Source organism: Cornus florida, unplaced genomic scaffold (assembly GCF_030987335.1).
Source record: "Cornus florida cultivar Cherokee Brave unplaced genomic scaffold, ASM3098733v1 CherokeeBrave_3.0.0_Hap2_Chr11, whole genome shotgun sequence".
NCBI classification, from domain to species: Eukaryota; Viridiplantae; Streptophyta; class Magnoliopsida; order Cornales; family Cornaceae; genus Cornus; species Cornus florida.
Window position 1 is genome coordinate 60758315 of NW_026775581.1, and position 17240 is coordinate 60775554.

The following is a 17240-nucleotide window of genomic DNA, read 5'->3' on the forward strand; positions in this document are numbered from 1 at the left end:
CCCTTTAATTTAAGAACATGAATGGTTTTAATATTTGTGGAATGTAAGAACAGCTTCTCTATACCATTGGGAACTTATATGGTACGTAGTTGTATGGGGTAGTGGCAGTGGCAGTATTAAATACAGCTCAGGAGAAGTTCCCCTAGTATCCATTAGTTCTGGAGGAACGGCATCAATTGAAGGATTGCGAAGTCCTATTAGCAGTACCATGGTAGACATTTGCTTTTTATGCTTCAGATTGATTGACTTAAATTTGTTCTACAATTTAAGCATCATTTTGTTTATCTTATATGATGATGGCTAGACAATTCAATTTGTTTCCTCCTAATCTTTTTTTTTATTTGAACTTCTGGTCCTTCGTTTTGCGTTCACTCATATGAGTTTTACTTTTATTCATAAGATCATTCTTAATTTAATTTTATCTAATGGCATTATTGTATCATATGCATGGCGCCTGTTTCAGGGGCTTTAGCTCAGCCCCATGCATTGGCGTTACCTGCATCTATCCACTAGAAAGGTATGATAATGTGTGGCCATCCTTAAGTGGGATGAAGTACACTTTTTTTTTTTTTTTACTTCAGTTGGCAAACAATTGCATTCTCCCAACCAGCTGACTTAGACGTAATTATCAGACATCTGTCTTTCTCAGATGTGAGAGAAGTGACTCATTCATGTTGAACATTCTGAGTTTCTCTGAGTCTTTATGTGTCCCAATGTTGGCGTGTGACTATCTCCATTCTCCAATCGCTGGCTAATATTCTCTTCAAATTCTGCGGTTTTCCTACCTTCATTGATTGGTACATACCCCAACATTTCAATCTTTTACGCATCCTAAGATTTCCCAGTTGTACAATGTGGCAGACCTCAGACATAACAGAGGTAGCCCTGTTCAGCTCAAATCTTCTTCACAGTTTTTATCAAATCTTGCTTCCTTGAACCACTGAATAGTTTAGCAAGATTGTCCAGGAATTTACAAAGTTGGGGTTCGAACCCACAGTATATTCTAGTCATCCCATCAATGGCAGTCATTAGAAGATCTCTCTGGAAAAAAGAATTGTAAACTTATTTGTCAGTTTTGGTTTGTCCAAGGATGAAAGAGTACTTTTAGCATTTGAAAGAAGTAAAATAGGGAAATTATGGTTTTCCTTGCGAACAAACTTGAATTTTTGAGCCTTCGCATCTGAAACAAAAATTTTGTGGAGAGTTTTGTGATCAATTATCAGCACATGATACCGTTTCGTAACTTGCGTTATTTTGACTAACCAGCTAGTTTTAGATGCACATGATACAGTTGCATTTGTATGAATAACCAGCTTGTTTTCAAGATAAGCGGGCATTTTCTTGATTCAGCTGAAAAACAATTGCATTCTCCTAAACAGCTGACTTGCATTTCATTATCTGGCATTTCTTTATTCGAGTCTTTCTCAGATTAGAGAGGAGTGACTCGATCATGCTGAACATTCTGAGTCTCTCAGCCTTTATTTCCCTGTACCTTCTCTAAGTTCTGTAGCTTTTCTACAGAGTTTACTTGGAGTTTAGACTTCTGGTCAGCCAGAACCAAAAGATGCTACTGTGTCCTAACGTTGGTGTCCCCCAACTTATGTTTTTTGTACCTTCATGTACACCAACATTTCAAGCTTTTACTCATCCTAAGATTTCCCAATCAGACATAACAGAGGTGATACTGCGATCTCAGTGCTACTTTTGCATATCGAAAAAATGGGGGTTTTATGGAATGAATTGAACTTCTACTGTACTGAAGCTGCAGATGTGGCGTTCAAAGCGTCGTTTTAGTATGAGCATAGCTTTTAAGTGTCCAGATTTACCAAGAACAAGTTGTGGAGAACAGGTGATAATGGTTTGTACCCATTTCTGTTACTATGTATTTGGCTGTGCTGTGCCCTTTTAAGGGTTACTTTCTTAGTTATTTTTCTGGAAGCATAGTCTTTGCTGGATTTAGGGTTTCATCCTTCCATATCTTGTCTTTTTTTGCTGGTTTGTTAATAAAATTTGGCTTACGGAAAAAAAGAAAAAAGAAAAAAAAATTAACTTTAATCTTTGTCATTAGTATGCACTAAGAGGTAGATTAAATTGAGCTGAACAATATTTATCAAAAACAAAAAAATTGAGTTGGACAATGTTCTTTTAACCATAATCATAGCAAGGATTGTAAAACAAGGGTGGTCAGAGGTGAGCATAGTTCATATTAGTATGCCGATAGAATTAAACTTAATTTTAGAACAGAGGAAGCCAGGGAGGATGTGTTTAAAATATGATAAATTAAAATTATATGAAGGGTCAAAGATAATAGTTTAATTTGATAAAATGAAGTTAAAAGAAAGAGAAGATGACATCTTCGGCAAATGAATTTTGGACTACATAATTCTCATACAATCATCGTTACACGATTTGAGGCATGCCTCATTATTTGTACATGGTCAAAATAAAAAGACAGCAAACTCGTGACAAGCAAGCTTAGCCTTGCTGAACGTGGTACAAAGCATTTACTAATTATTTGAGTATTTGTTTGTTCAATTGTTGATATAATCAATTCAAGTAATTATTCTTTCAATTATTTTGCGAAAAATGAGTGTTTGAAAATTTTAATTTTATTGCTGCTGAATAGCATAATTTTGACAGCTGAAAGATATAATTTTTCATCACCAATTAAAATTTCTTTCTCGTTTTATTTTGGGATAGAATTTTGTGTTTGTTGGTTTGACAATACCTATATATAAATTTTTTTTTATGAAAATCTTTTACTTCTAATGTGGTTATAGCTAGAGACATAAACGTGACAACAGAAACGTGAGAGAGTCAATTGAGATAAAAGAATAAATTGAAATTCTAAACATCCTAATTTTAAAAGATAAGAGCAAATATAAAATAAAAAATATAAGATTTAGTTTGTTGTTACATGTAAAGATTTTAAAAGGTTGCAACCTCTAAGAAAATTGGTGAAGCGCCAATATTATTAACTCCCTTCTTTCACTCTCTTCTTAAAAATATATATAGTCAATACTAATCTAGGTGCATTTACACTAATATAAATTCACGAGCACTTTGAATTGGAATCCATGTGATTATACCTTCTTGAAATCGAAGGGCCCAGAAGCACGATTAATAAGTGGGTTCCACCAATATATATATATATATATATATATATATGTATTTAAACGACATCGTTTGAAATTCTATGTAATATTCTTATTATAAATGTTTACCAATTGTTTCTAGGGTTTCTCCGGTTGATCGAAACAAACCCAAATGAAGAGGGACGCCATTGGAGTGCACTGAAGTTTATATAATCTCGACTCTCACATCTGGTAAGCTTATATATATATATATATATATCTCTTTACATATTGAAAATGAGTTCGATGATTCATTTTATTAGCAGTAGACTTCAGCATACAAGGCATATAGCTTCAATCAAATGGCATGGATATTTGTTTTCAACCTCAACTGTCAATCCCGTCTCTAGTTGTTCGAATTCAGTGTTAAACCTTTTGAAAACCCATGGATTAACTCAGACCCATATACAAAATCTGATAACAAAACGTCCTCAGATACTTGTAGTTGATCCACAAAAAACCATCAAACCCAATATTGAGTTGTTTGAATCTTTAGGACTTTCTGGCGCTAACCTTGTCAAAGTGCTCAAAAACCATCCACGTGTGCTTGAAACTGATGCACATGCAGTTGTTGAGCTTTTCAAAACTTATGGTTTTAGTGAAAAGCAAATTTCAAGCTTAACCATGAAGTGTCCAGCTTTATTTTTATTAAATGCACAGAAAAACTTAAAGCCAAAGTTGGAATATTTCAAATCTTTGGGCTTTTCAGAAGAAGAAATTGCACAGATATTGTCATCTGTACCATCTATCCTTCAAAGCAGCCTTGAAAACCAACTCATGCCTTCTGTTCAAGTCATCAGACATATTGTTGGCACCGATGAGGATGTCTTGAAAACAATTAAAGCGTGCTATAGAATACTTCGAATTAATTTGGAGAAGATGTTGGAACCAAATATTGCAATCTTGTTGAACCATGGTGTACCCAAATCATTAGTCCTAAAATGGTTTTTGTATCAACCAAAGTCCCTACTTGTAAAAAGTGATCGGTTTAGTGAGGTGGTCAGCGAAGTTGAAAAAATAGGTTTGGGTCCCACAAAGCAGACATTCTTGTTAGCCATCCATTCAATGGCATTCATGAGCAAATCACTTTGGGAGAAAAAATTGGGAGTTTTTTCTAGTTTCGGTTTGTCAGAAGATGACATTATTGCAGCATTCAAGTTACAACCACTGTGTATGCTCACTTCAGAGGAGAAGATCAGGAAAGTAATGGGCTTCTTTGTTAATCAGCTGAAATTGAAGCCTAACGTAATTTCCAAGTATCCAAATCTGTTGCTACTTAGCTTGGAGAAGAGGATTGTTCCAAGGTGTGCAGTTCTGCAACTTTTGATGTCAAAAAATCTGATCAACGGAGACCTGAGCTTAATTTATGCACTCCAAATGCCTGAAAAGGTGTTCGCGGGGAAGTTTGTAAGCAAGTATCATATTGTGATTCCTGAAGTTGTTGAAGCATGTCAAGGCAAGATACAATTTGAAGGGTTCCCCTTTAATTTACGAACATGAATGGTTGGGGAATTTACAACAAGGGCATATCAAATGGTTATTGGGAGCTTATTTGGAAGTTTTATGGAGTAGCGGTAGTGGCAATATAAAATGTAGCTCAGGAGAAGTAACCCTATCATCCATTAGTTCTGGAGGAACAGCATTGAAGGATTGTGAAGTCCTGTAAGCGATTTTCTTTTTCTTCAATAAACCAAAAGATTTTGTAGACGTTTGCTTTTTATGCTTTAAGATTGATTGACTTCAATTTCTGCAATTTATGCATCATTTTGTTGTTCTTGTAGGATGATGTCTGGATAATTCAATTTGTTTCCTCATAATATTTTTTATTTATTTATATTTATTTAGTGGTTCTTTGTTTTGCGTTCATTCATAAGAACTGTAATTTTGTTCCTGTTGTGTGCTTTCACTGCATAGCACATTGTACAGAGCTGTCATTTTCTCAAATAGAGAAATTTTAGGTAGGTGGTTGCTTTTTACTAATGGCTGGCATCCTCTACTTGCTGATTGATCTCCACTTTTTCAAAAGCTTCCGGGTTGATCATGAAATTATTCGACTTCTTTAGAGAGATTGTGCTTTGATGGGCATTATGGAAGACTTGTCAGTTGTCATGTTTAGTAATGCAAGACTCAACATGTTGAGCGCGACTATCCTTTATTTAATTTTAAGTAAATGGCATTATTGTATCATATGCGTGGTGCCTGTTTTAGGGGCTTTAGCTTAGTCCCATTGCATATGGAAAACAGTTGCATTCTCCCAACCAGCTGACTTGCATTTCATTATCTGGCATTTCTGTATACGTCTTTCTCTGATAAGAGATAAGTGAGTCGGTCATGTTGAACATTCTCAGTCTTCTCTCGGCCTTTAGTTCGCTGTACCCTTAAGTTCTGTAGCTTTTCTCCAGAGTGTACTTGGAGGTTAGAAGTTTGCTCAGCCAGAACCAAAAGAGGCTACTGTGTCCTAACGTTGGTCCGTGACTATCTCCATTCTCCAAATCTTATCTTCAAATTCTGCATCCCCCGGCCTATGTTTTTTGTACCTTCATTGATTGGTGGTGGATACACCAACATTTCAAGCTTTTACTCATCCAAAGATTTCCCGATCAGACATAACAGAGGTGTTACTGCAATATCAGTGCTACTTTTGCATATTGAAACAATGGGCTTTATGGAACAATTGAACTTCTACTGTACTAAAGCTGCAGATGTGGCCTTCAAAGCGTAGTTTAAGTATGAGCATAGCTTCAAGTATCCAGATTGACCGAGAACAAGTTGTGGATAATGGGTGATAATGGCTTGTTTGTTTTGTTTGATTGTGCTTGGGTTTGTCCCCATTTATGTTGTATGTATTTGGTTGTGCTGTGCCCTTTTAAGGGTTACTTGTTTTGTTGTTATTTTTCTGGAAGTGAGCTTTTAGTAAGCCTGGTCTTTACTAGATTTAGGGTTTCATCCTTCTATATCTTCTTGTTCTTTTTTTGCTGGTTTGTTAATAAAATTTGGCTTACCCAAAAAAAAGTATTAACTTTAATCTTTGTCATTGGTATGTACTATTAGGTAGATTAAATTGAGCTGGACAATATTTATCAAAAAAAAAAAAAAAAACACCGGACAATGTTTTTTTTAACCAATGATCTTCGGCAAATGAATTTATTATTTTTCCTCCCCGTCATATTTTTCAAATATAGTCCCTGAGACCAGGTAAATCGCTACATATGACAATGGAAACGTGACCCTCTCCTTGTCATATTTTTCAAATATAGTCCCTGAGACTGGGTAAGTCGCTAAATATGACAGGGGAAATGTGACTCTAAGTAATCGTAAACTCTTAATGGAATCGAACCTCAAACCATGGTGCTAGTAGATACTAAAGCCCAAGTAATTTTTTTCCTCTCCTAAATATCCAAGGGGGTAAATACTATTCTATCTTATATCCTAAGTAGTTAGCAAATAAAATTCCTTGAGTTATAAGATGATACAATTAGCCTACCAAAATACAATATTTAGACACACTAATTGTTATAGATAGTCTAAAAGGCCATTTAGACAAACAAGATGCAAGGAGCAAAAGCAGTAGAAATATTCAAGCCACAAAGCAATTTTTTTCCTATTTGTTTCACTTATATTTTTTTGCGGGTTTTATGAACAATATGGGGCTAATTGTACATTTTATACATATGAAGTGGGTTTGCACTTAGTAGGAATCGATCTTGAGACTCGATACTTCAAGTGAAACCAAAGTTTTAGCCTTTTCCAACTAAGCCAACAACTCGAAATTTAAAAAAAAAATTATTAACAAGTATTATTTTTCGGATTGAAAGACAAATAAGTACTAAAAAAAAATTTCTTTAGAACCAATAAGTCTTACTTTTGAGATTTTCTTTTTAGTTCCTAAATCACTCTATATCTTTCATTTATATTCTTAATAAATATAAGTAAATATTTGTAATTATAAAAACTTGAATATTGTATGCATTTTATACTGGGTCCTACTTGAAAAATCTTCATTGACAATTGATAATTTGATAATAGTTTTTAGTTTTTAAATTTTATAATAATTTTGTAGTGATTCTTTACAATACCATCTATTTCAAAAAATATAAAACACATTTTCATTTTTCATTGTATTCTTTAATTATTTGGCCAATTCTCTCAAGGGAGTTAATATTGGCGCTCCAACCTCTTTTTACCTTGTAATGAAAATATTATAGAGTTTACTTATAACAATAAACTAGTTTCTTCTATTTTTAATTTCATATTTACCCTTATCTATTAAAATTAGGAGTTTGTAATATTCATAACACCAGTATTTGGGTAGACAGAAAAATACTGAGACTGGTTTGAAAAAAAAAAAATTTAAATAATAATAATGGTACTACTGTTATGAATATTACAAATACTAGTATTTACAAACTTAACTTTTGATTGTAGACGAGCAACAATTTTTTTAAACATAATTGGAAATTTTTTACAAGCAAGTTTAACCTTGCTGAACATAGTACAAAGCATTTACTAATTATTTGAGTCTTTGTTTATTGTATGTTGAATTTTGTAAATTTAGTACCACAAAAAAAGAATATTATAAATTTATGAGATATTTTGTAATTTAATAATGATCGATGACATAATCAATTCAATTAATTATTCTTTCACTCATTTTGTGAAAAACTCAGTGTTTGGAAATTTTAATTTTATTGCCGCTGAATAGTATAATTTTAACAAATTTTAATCACAAATTAAATTTTCTTTCCGTTTTTATTCTGGGATAGAATTTTGTGTTTATTGGTTTGACAATACCTATATATAAAATTTTTTTTTTATTTCCTTTATGAAAATCTTTTAAAGTACTAAACCTCTGTTATGCCTTCTAATTTCGTTATAGTGAGAGACAGAAACGTGAGAGAGACGAGTGAGATAGAATAATAAATTAAAACTCTAACAGTCCAAATTTTAAAAGATAAGGACAAGTATAAAATTAAAAATATAAAAAATTAGTTTGTTGTTATATATGAATTATTTAATAATTTCATTGCAAGGTAAAAAAGTAGGAAAGCCTAAGAAAATTGATGAAGGGCCAATATCAACTCTCTTCTATCAAACTCTTCTTTATATATAAAATATATATCGTAATTTTTCTTGTGTCCCAATATAACTAACCTAGGTACATTTACACGAGAACGAATCTATGCGATTATTTATACCTTCAAAGCACCAAAATATATATGCAGTTAAACGACATCGTTTGAAATTCTATGTAATATTCTTCTTTTAAATGTTTGCCAATTGTTTCTAGGGGTCTCTCTGGTCGATCGAAACAAACCCAAATGAAGAGGGACGCCATTGGAGTGCACTGAAGTTTATATAATCTCGACTCTCAGATCTGGTAAGCTTATATATACCATATATAAATATATATATATATATATATATATATGTATACATATTGAAAATGAGTTCGATGATTCATTTTATTAGCAGTAGACTTCAGCATACAAGGCATATAGCTTCAATTAAATGGCATGCATATTTGTTTTCAACCTCATCTGTCAATCCCGTCTCTAGTAGTTCAAATTCAGTGTTAAACCTTTTGAAAACCCATGGTTTAACTCAGACCCATATACAAAATCTGATAGCAATTCGTCCTCAGATACTTCTAGCTGATCCACACAAAACCCTCAAACCCCATATTGAGTTGTTTCAATCTTTATGACTTTCTGGCACTAACCTTGTCAAAGTGCTCAAAAACCATCCACGTGTGCTTGAAACTGATGCGCATAAAGTTGTTGAGCTTTTCAAAACGTCTGGTTTCACTGAAAAGCAAATTTCAAGCATAACCATGAAGTGTTCAACTTTATTTTTATTAAATGCACGGAAAAACTTTAGGCCAAAGTTGGAATATTTCAAAGCTTTGGGCTTTTCAGAAGAAGAAATTGCACAGATGTTGTCATCTGCACCTTTTATCCTTCAAAGCAGCCTTGAAAACCAACTCATACCTGCTGTTCACGTCATTAGAAGTATTGTTGGCACTGATGAGGATGTCTTGAAAACAATCAGAGCGTGGTATGGAAGTCTTAAATTTAATTTGGAGAAGATGTTGGAACCAAATATTGCAATCTTGTTGAATCATGGTGTACCCAAGTCATTAGTTCTAAAATGGTTTATGTTTCAACCAAAGTCCCTACTTTTAAAAAGTGATCGGTTTAGTGAGGTGGTCAGCGTAGTTGAAAAAATGGGTTTTGATCCCACAAGTCGGCAATTCATGTTAGCCATTTCTTCAATGGCAGTCATGAACAAATCACTTTGGGAGCGAAAATTAGTACTTTATTATAGTTTTGGTTTGTCAGAAGATGACATTATTGCAGCATTCAAGCGACAACCAATGTGTATGAGTACTTCAGCAGAGAAGATCAGGAAATTAATGGGCTTCTTTGTGAATCAGCTGAAATTGAATTCTAAAGTAATTTCCAAGCATCCAAATCTGTTGCTATATAGCTTGGAGAAGAGGATTGTTCCAAGGTGTGCAGTTCTACAACTTTTGATGTCAAAAAATCTGATCAACGGAGACCTGAGCTTAATTTATGCCCTCGGAATGGCTGAAAAGGTGTTCGCGGGGAAGTTTGTGAGCAAGTATCAGAATGTGATTCCTGAAGTTGTTGAAGCACGTCAAGGCAAGATACAATTTCAAGGGTTCCCCTTTAATTTAAGAACATGACTGGTTGTAGTTAGGGAATTTACAACAAGGGCATAGCAAATGGTTATTGGGAGCTTATTTGGAAGTTGTATGGAGTAGCGGCAGTGGCAATATAAAATATAGCTCAGGAGAAGTAACCTTTCATCCATTAGTTCTGGAGGAACAGCATTGAAGGATTGTGAAGTCCTGTAAGCGATTTTCTTTTTCTTCAATAAACCAAGGGATTTTGTAGACGTTTTGCTTTTTATGCTTTAAGATTGACTGACTTCAATTTGTGCAATTTAAGCATCATTTTGTTGTTCTTGTACGATGATGTCTGGATAATTCAATTTGTTTCCTCCTAATATATATATTTACTGGTTCCTGTTGTGTGCTTTCGCTGCATAGCACATTGTACAGAGCTGTCATTTTCTCAAATAGAGAAATTTTAGGTAGGTGGTTGCTTTTTACTAATGGCTGGCATCCTATACTTGCTGGTTGAACTACACTTTTTCAAAAGTTTCCAGGTTGATCATTAAATTATTTGACTTCTTTAGAGAGATTGTGGCTTGATGGGCATTACATGTTAAGCACGACTATTCTTAATTTAATTTTAAGTAAATGGCATTACTGTATCATATGCGTGGTGCCTGTTTCGGGGGCTTAAGCTTAGCCCCATTGCATATGGCAAACAATTGCATTCTCCCAACCAGCTGACTTGCATTTCATTATCTGGCATTTCTGTATACTTCTTCCTCAGATAAGAGAGTCAGAGAGAAGTGACTCAGTGGTGTTGAACACTCTCTGTACCCTCTCTAAGTTCTGTAGCTTTTCTCCAGAGTGTACTTGGAGCTTAGACTTTTGGTCAGCCAGAACCAAAAGATGATATTGTGTCCTAACGTTGGTATGTGACTATCTCCATTCTCTAATGGCCATCTTCTATTCAAATTCTGCATCCCCCAACCTATGTTTTACTCATCCAAAGATTTCCCGATCAGACATAACAGAGGTGCTACTGAGATATCAGTGCTACTTTTGCATATTGAAACAATGGGCTTTATGGGACGAATTGAACTTCTACCGTACTAAAGCTGCAGATGTGGCGTTCAAAGCGTGGTTCAAGTATGAGCATAGCTTTAAGTATCCAGATTGACCAAGAACAAGTTGTGGAGAATAGGTGATAATGGCTTGTTTGTTTTGTTTGATTGTGCTTGGGTTTGTCCCCATTTCTGTTCTAAGAACAGATGCCTTGTTCCAAAGTTGTAAGTCTGGAATGCCAAGTCCTCCCCCATTTTTTGTATACAAACATGATCCCACTGCACTTTTGCTTTGTATCTTATCATAGCTGGTCCAGTCCCATAGAAACCTTTGAAGAATAGTGTTAATTTGTTCACATACTTTTGGAAAATGTGTGTATGCTGAATAGGGTGGCCTTTATAGGTTGCAGTCACCTAAAGAGTTGGCTTTTTGAGGGGTTTGGGGTTAGGTCAGAGAGTGAGCTGAAAGTATCCAGAGAATTTTTGAGGATCTGTGCAGAAGAAAGATTCCCATAGCATAGCATAAGTATGTCATCGGCAAGTGAGAGGTGGGATATGTTCAAGTCTTTGCGTCTCCAATGATGACTAAAGAGAGGGTTAGAGATGGTGATATGTTTGGTGATCGAGGAGAGAACATCCATAACTATGACAGAGATAGGGGGATAAAGGGTCCCCTTGTCTCATACCTTTATTGCTTTTGAAACAACCACAGAGTTCCCCATGTATAGACACACATAAACTAGCAGTTGTGATGCAGATCCTGATCCAAGAGATGGATGCGGAAGAAACTAGCAGTTGTTTGAAGCTTGGAGCAAAAATTGTCAGTGCAGTAAAAAAATATATACCAACATAAATCAATACCCGAATGGGAGGACTATGTTAATGATTTTCCAAATCAGATGTCTAAGATAGTATGGAAGAATTCGAGCTTCAAATTATTGAAATATCAATATTTGAGCAAATTGTAACGAAAGAATTATTTATTCCGGAATGTGCCAATGAAAATACTGATCTTCGTGCTTCGGAGGCTCTAATGGAAGTGAAAATTATGATTTTGGGGTAAGCAATACTTCATGTTAGCTAAAAACCAATTTGCCATTAAAAACCCAGTTCAGTCTGATCCAATTCTACTCATAGTAATTTATTTCCTTTTAGTTCAATAAAATACTTATACGCATGACACACCCATAAATGTCAAACTCGAATACCTCACCTTGAGAGTTACATTTGTTAACAGATCACATTTTGATCCAAATCCAATCTGATCAAATTCTACTAATAAATCTCACCTTGAGAGTTACATTTGTTAACCGATCACATTTTGATCCAAATCCAATCTGATCAAATTCTACTAATAAATCTCACCTTGAGAGTTACATTTGTTAACCGATCACATTTTGATCCAAATCCAATATGATCAAATTCTACTAATAAATCTCGCAATCCAATAATGATCGGAATCTGGTAACCTATACCTTAATAAATCGAATATAGATTAAAGGTAATTTGATCCGATTTGATTAATTATATATATATATATATATATGGTATATGTATTAATTATTTACCATTAAATTTATCTATATGAATTATTTATCATTAGATTTATTTGATTGCATAGTTATATGATGCACCATCTTATATATTAACGTTACGATTTTAATTAGAATTCGAATGTCAATAATTAGGTTATTGAGGATTTGTTAACTCGTTAATGATCCGTATTCAATAATTCATTATTTAAACAAATCAGATATGGATTATGATCGCTCTGGTCCGAATCTAATTAATTTACACGCCGGGTTACAATTTGATTTGATTTTATTTATTTTTTCACGAGCAAGAAAATATATTTATTGATTAGAATATGAAATTACATCCAAACGAGCTTTGTGCAAAACAAAATCTGAAAAACTATCATCCCATAAACATGTACTTTTCTCCTTTAAAGTGTGACCAGCAACTACATAGGCAACTTCATTCCCTGCTCCAGGCATGTACTACCAAATCAAAATCAAGGTGATGTTGAAGCCATTCGCAGATATCTTCGAAGCCTTAAACGAAGGTTTTAACCAAAAACTAATATGGCCCACAAGCTAAAGCTAGTGAGTTTTCTCAATACATCGTTTCCATCCAAAAAAACACTTCATTTGAGTCAAAAATAGATTTGTCAAGCTGTTCAGAATTCTGTCATACATCAGCAAATTAAGTATGAAATGATATTTTATTTCGATATTGGGCAATTTTGTAATCCACTATCTAGCAAGTGAAAGAGCAAAGTAGACATTCCAACCCTCCTATGTGAGCTAAAACTCTACAAAACACAAGTGGTCGATTATTATTGATACAATATATCATGTAAGATTCACGTAAAATAGAACACTGATGTTATTGTAATCTACACCCAACTACTTCTGTAAAGTTACTCACAAAATATGGAATCTACACAAAGGCGGATCCAGAAATACATGATGGGGTGGGCTAATCTATTCTTAGGTGGGCTAGTACTACTATTATTTTTATTTTATTTTTTTATCTTTTTTGGGGTTGAACTAAAATTATTTCTACTAATTTTTTTTTTTTTGGGATGGGCTCTGGATCTGCCAGTGAATCCATACGACAATAGTTGTAATGGGTCCCATAAATATGTATTCTTTTCTCCTTGTAAAAATGTTCCCACATCATTATAATAATTTTATTTTATTTATAAATTTTTGATATGGCAAGAGGAAGTAAATTCGAACTTAGGATCATAGACTTGAGGGCACTTAAAACCTGACCCTTTACCACTCGGATAACACCGCTACAACTCAGTGAGAATGAGAGGCTCAGTCCATCTTGAACAATGATTTCTATATTTTTGAATTACGGGAGAATGAGTAGTTTTCTTATTTATTTTTATTTTTTTAAAGACGAGGCCCTAAAATAAGGAAACAACATTTCTATATTCGGAGGCATGTGCATTTTACCCTATTTATTCTTTAGGCTATGTTTCGTTGCACGAAATTGGAGTTGAGAATTGTAATTAGTAGAATTGGAGAAAAAGTAACTTAAAAAATTGAACTAAATTTTTCTTCAATTTCAATTCCAATTCCGAAACTCAAATTCTATGCAGCTGTGGGGGAAAAAAATCTCACTGTCCAATCAGAGTCAGGGTGCATGCTGACAGCATCCCATCGCTGTCAGGGGGCTTGTCGACGTCCAAACCCCGTAACAGTCAACCACTTCATCAAGAGAAATTTTATACAATATTTCTCTTGGGCCGCCCAATTATGAAGGCCTAAAGAAGTAAGCCTAAAGAAAGGGAAGACGTCATCTCTCAGCCTGCCATGTAAGAATGCAAGCCTAAATTGTCCATCTTCGGCCCATTAAGTCATAATCCATGAAATAAAAAGCCCATTTGTGTACTTCATTAACCACTAGAGTTGCGATTATAGTAGAATTCTTATATGGAAGAATTGTAGAAGGAAACCATCAACTATGGAAGGATCGTGGAGAGCAAATAATGCGAGTCCAACCCTAATTCATCCACAAACCTGTATAAATAGAGGTTTGGACCTCAAGTAAAGGGAGACAGTGGAATCTGATTTTCTTATGTTCATTATTTTCATTGAGTGTGTGGCAATTGTTCTTTGACTTTTCAAAGTTAACGATTTTTTGCACCTACACTTTGGCACCGTCTATGGGAATCGTATAAAGATATACTCCCAGAAGTAGTTATTGACCTTATATGCAACTCCGCTCAGGGATGTCGACAGGAGAAGCCACAAACAATCAGCAGATGGAACTGATGCAAAAGATGGGTGAGAAGTTCATACAACAGTTTGAGGCACTCCGCCATGCAAACGAAGCCAAATTGGCTCAAATCACACAGCTTCGACAATGGAATGACGCTCTCCAAGCCACTATAGAGCAGATCACGGCACAGCTGCCGTAGCTTCAGGCTGATCTGTCGGATGAGGCTCACGGCAACCTCCCCAACCCTGCTGTACCTAGAGCGACGGAAGCCCGAACCAGTGAAGGCCAGAGAGAAGGAAGGCGAGAACTGAGGCCGGAGCATTGGAGAATCATCCCCACCAGCAGACACATAACGAGCAGGTCGAGTTAAGCCGCAAACTCACGGTGTGGTCCAATAGCGTCCCAGCTCACTTCGATGAAGGAAAGATGCTGAGGATACAAACGCTAGGAGAGATGACCAAAGCACACAAGTCTTCACTGATCAAGACCCCCTTCACCTACGAGATTTACTATGTCGAAAGGCCAAAAAAGTTCACCATGCCAATTTTCACACAGTTCGACGGAACTGGGGACCCTTCCCAGCACTTGGACCATTATTCCCAAAAGATGGCCATGGATAATCACAACGATCCGCTCATGTGCAAGGTATTCCCCACCAGTCTGACAGAGGCAGTGTTGGAATGGTTTAAGAATAGGCTACATAAGTCGATTCCGGATTACGAGACTCTCTGTACCGTATTATTAGACCAGTATTGCGGCAATAAAAAGCAGAAGAAGACTATCTCCAGCCAGTTTACCATTAGGCAGAGAAGGGGAGAAAAACTATAGGACTTCCTAACTAGATACAACATAGAAGCATAAAAAATACCAGACTGTCACCCTACAATGGCCATGGAAACGTTCAAGATCGCCATGATCCAAGGCACTAAATTTCATACCTCTTTAATCAAGTACTCCCTTCCGAACATGCCTACTCTGAACTCTAGAGTTCAGGTATACGTTCAACTCGAGGAGAACGTACCCAATCAGGTTCAACACACTACCCTCATCTCGATAGAAAACAAGCCGAAGGAAAAAGCTTCGGGTTCTAAGAATCCGAGGAACCATCCCGTTTTAGCTTCGGCTTAACTAACCTTGGAGAAAAGGCAGAGAACCGAAGAAAAGGTAACCCCTTCAAAACAACACTAGCCAGGCTTTTTCAAGAAAAATAAGGCAAGGTTCTCAGCCCCACCACTGATGGGGCAACCTTTGGAGTAGAGGGACAAGAACAAACATTGTTCCTTTTAAAGAGATTACGGCACACCACTAATGACTGTAGAACCCTCAAAAGATAGGTGGAGTCCATGATATTGAGGGGTGAACTAGAGGATTATATCGTGCTGAAAGAACAGCCGAGGCAGAGGAAGACAAATTCCAACCCCAGAAAGGTGGAGGGCAATCACATGAAGGTGATCCACACAATTCACGATTAACTAGAAAAGACCAGGAATCAGAGGAGGTATATTGGTCCAGGCTGAGAGCGGTACATAAGCTGAGGAAACTCGCTACCGTGAACACCATCGTATCTGGGAATATCATAATCAAATTTGGGGATGAAGACTTATCTAGGGTACAACTCCCTTATGATGATCCTCTGGTCATCAAGGGTAGCGTTGGAGTGGTTTAAGAACAAGCTAGCCACAAAGAACATCCAGCAGGAATTCAAAACCTAGACCTTGAACTTGCAAAGCACCACAGTCCAGCAAGCCAACCGGTAGGCCATATTCGAAGTGGATGATTTACACATCTTCATTATTCTCCATTTTAACTTTTGTTTGTAAAACTAATGTAAAAATAAATTTTGTTATGCACAACTATCTATACATGAAGTTAATAACTTGGTTGTAACAAATTAGATGCCCTATTCTTATCTTCTATAAATGACTAAAATTAAATACAATAAAGATGACTAACGGGCCAGTGGTCTAGCAGTATCGGTCTCTTACTTCCTAAAGGGAGGTTCAAGTCTCAGCAGAGACGTATGCGTATGAAAGTACCAACTAGAAGGGAAAAAAAAAAATACAATAAAGATGTCGATCAATACTCTAGAATAGTGTAACTAAAATAGTAATGCACTAGAATAGTGTATAAAGTACCTAAAATAATGCAAATTGAACTCAAATTGTAGGCAAAGCCAAAGGATTATGAGAAATAGAATTGTTAATTTTATTTATTTAATTTCATTCAGGTCTAAGAATAGTTAGAATGACAAATCTTGTTTATCAATATTAGAGTCTGCAACTTTGATTTTTATTACTTTTCAAAAAAAAAAAATTTTGATTTTGATTTTTAATTTAGTTAATTTTTAAAATTCGATTACTATCATGTTTTAATTCGATTACTAATTTTGGTTAATATCAGATTACCTTTATACCCTTAGTGTAGAAAAATTAAGGGTGACAAATGGATGGGTTGGGCCGGGTTTGGGTTGGGTTGAAAATGGGCAGGTCAAACATGGGTCAAGACCCATATTCAACCCGTTCATGGGTCAAGACCCATATTCAATCCGTTCAGAACGGGTTGAAAATGGGCAGGTCAAAATGTATAGGATCAACCCGTTATGACTCGTGGACCCATTAATTATTATTTTTTAACTATTTTTTAAATTATTTTTATAATTTTTAAAAT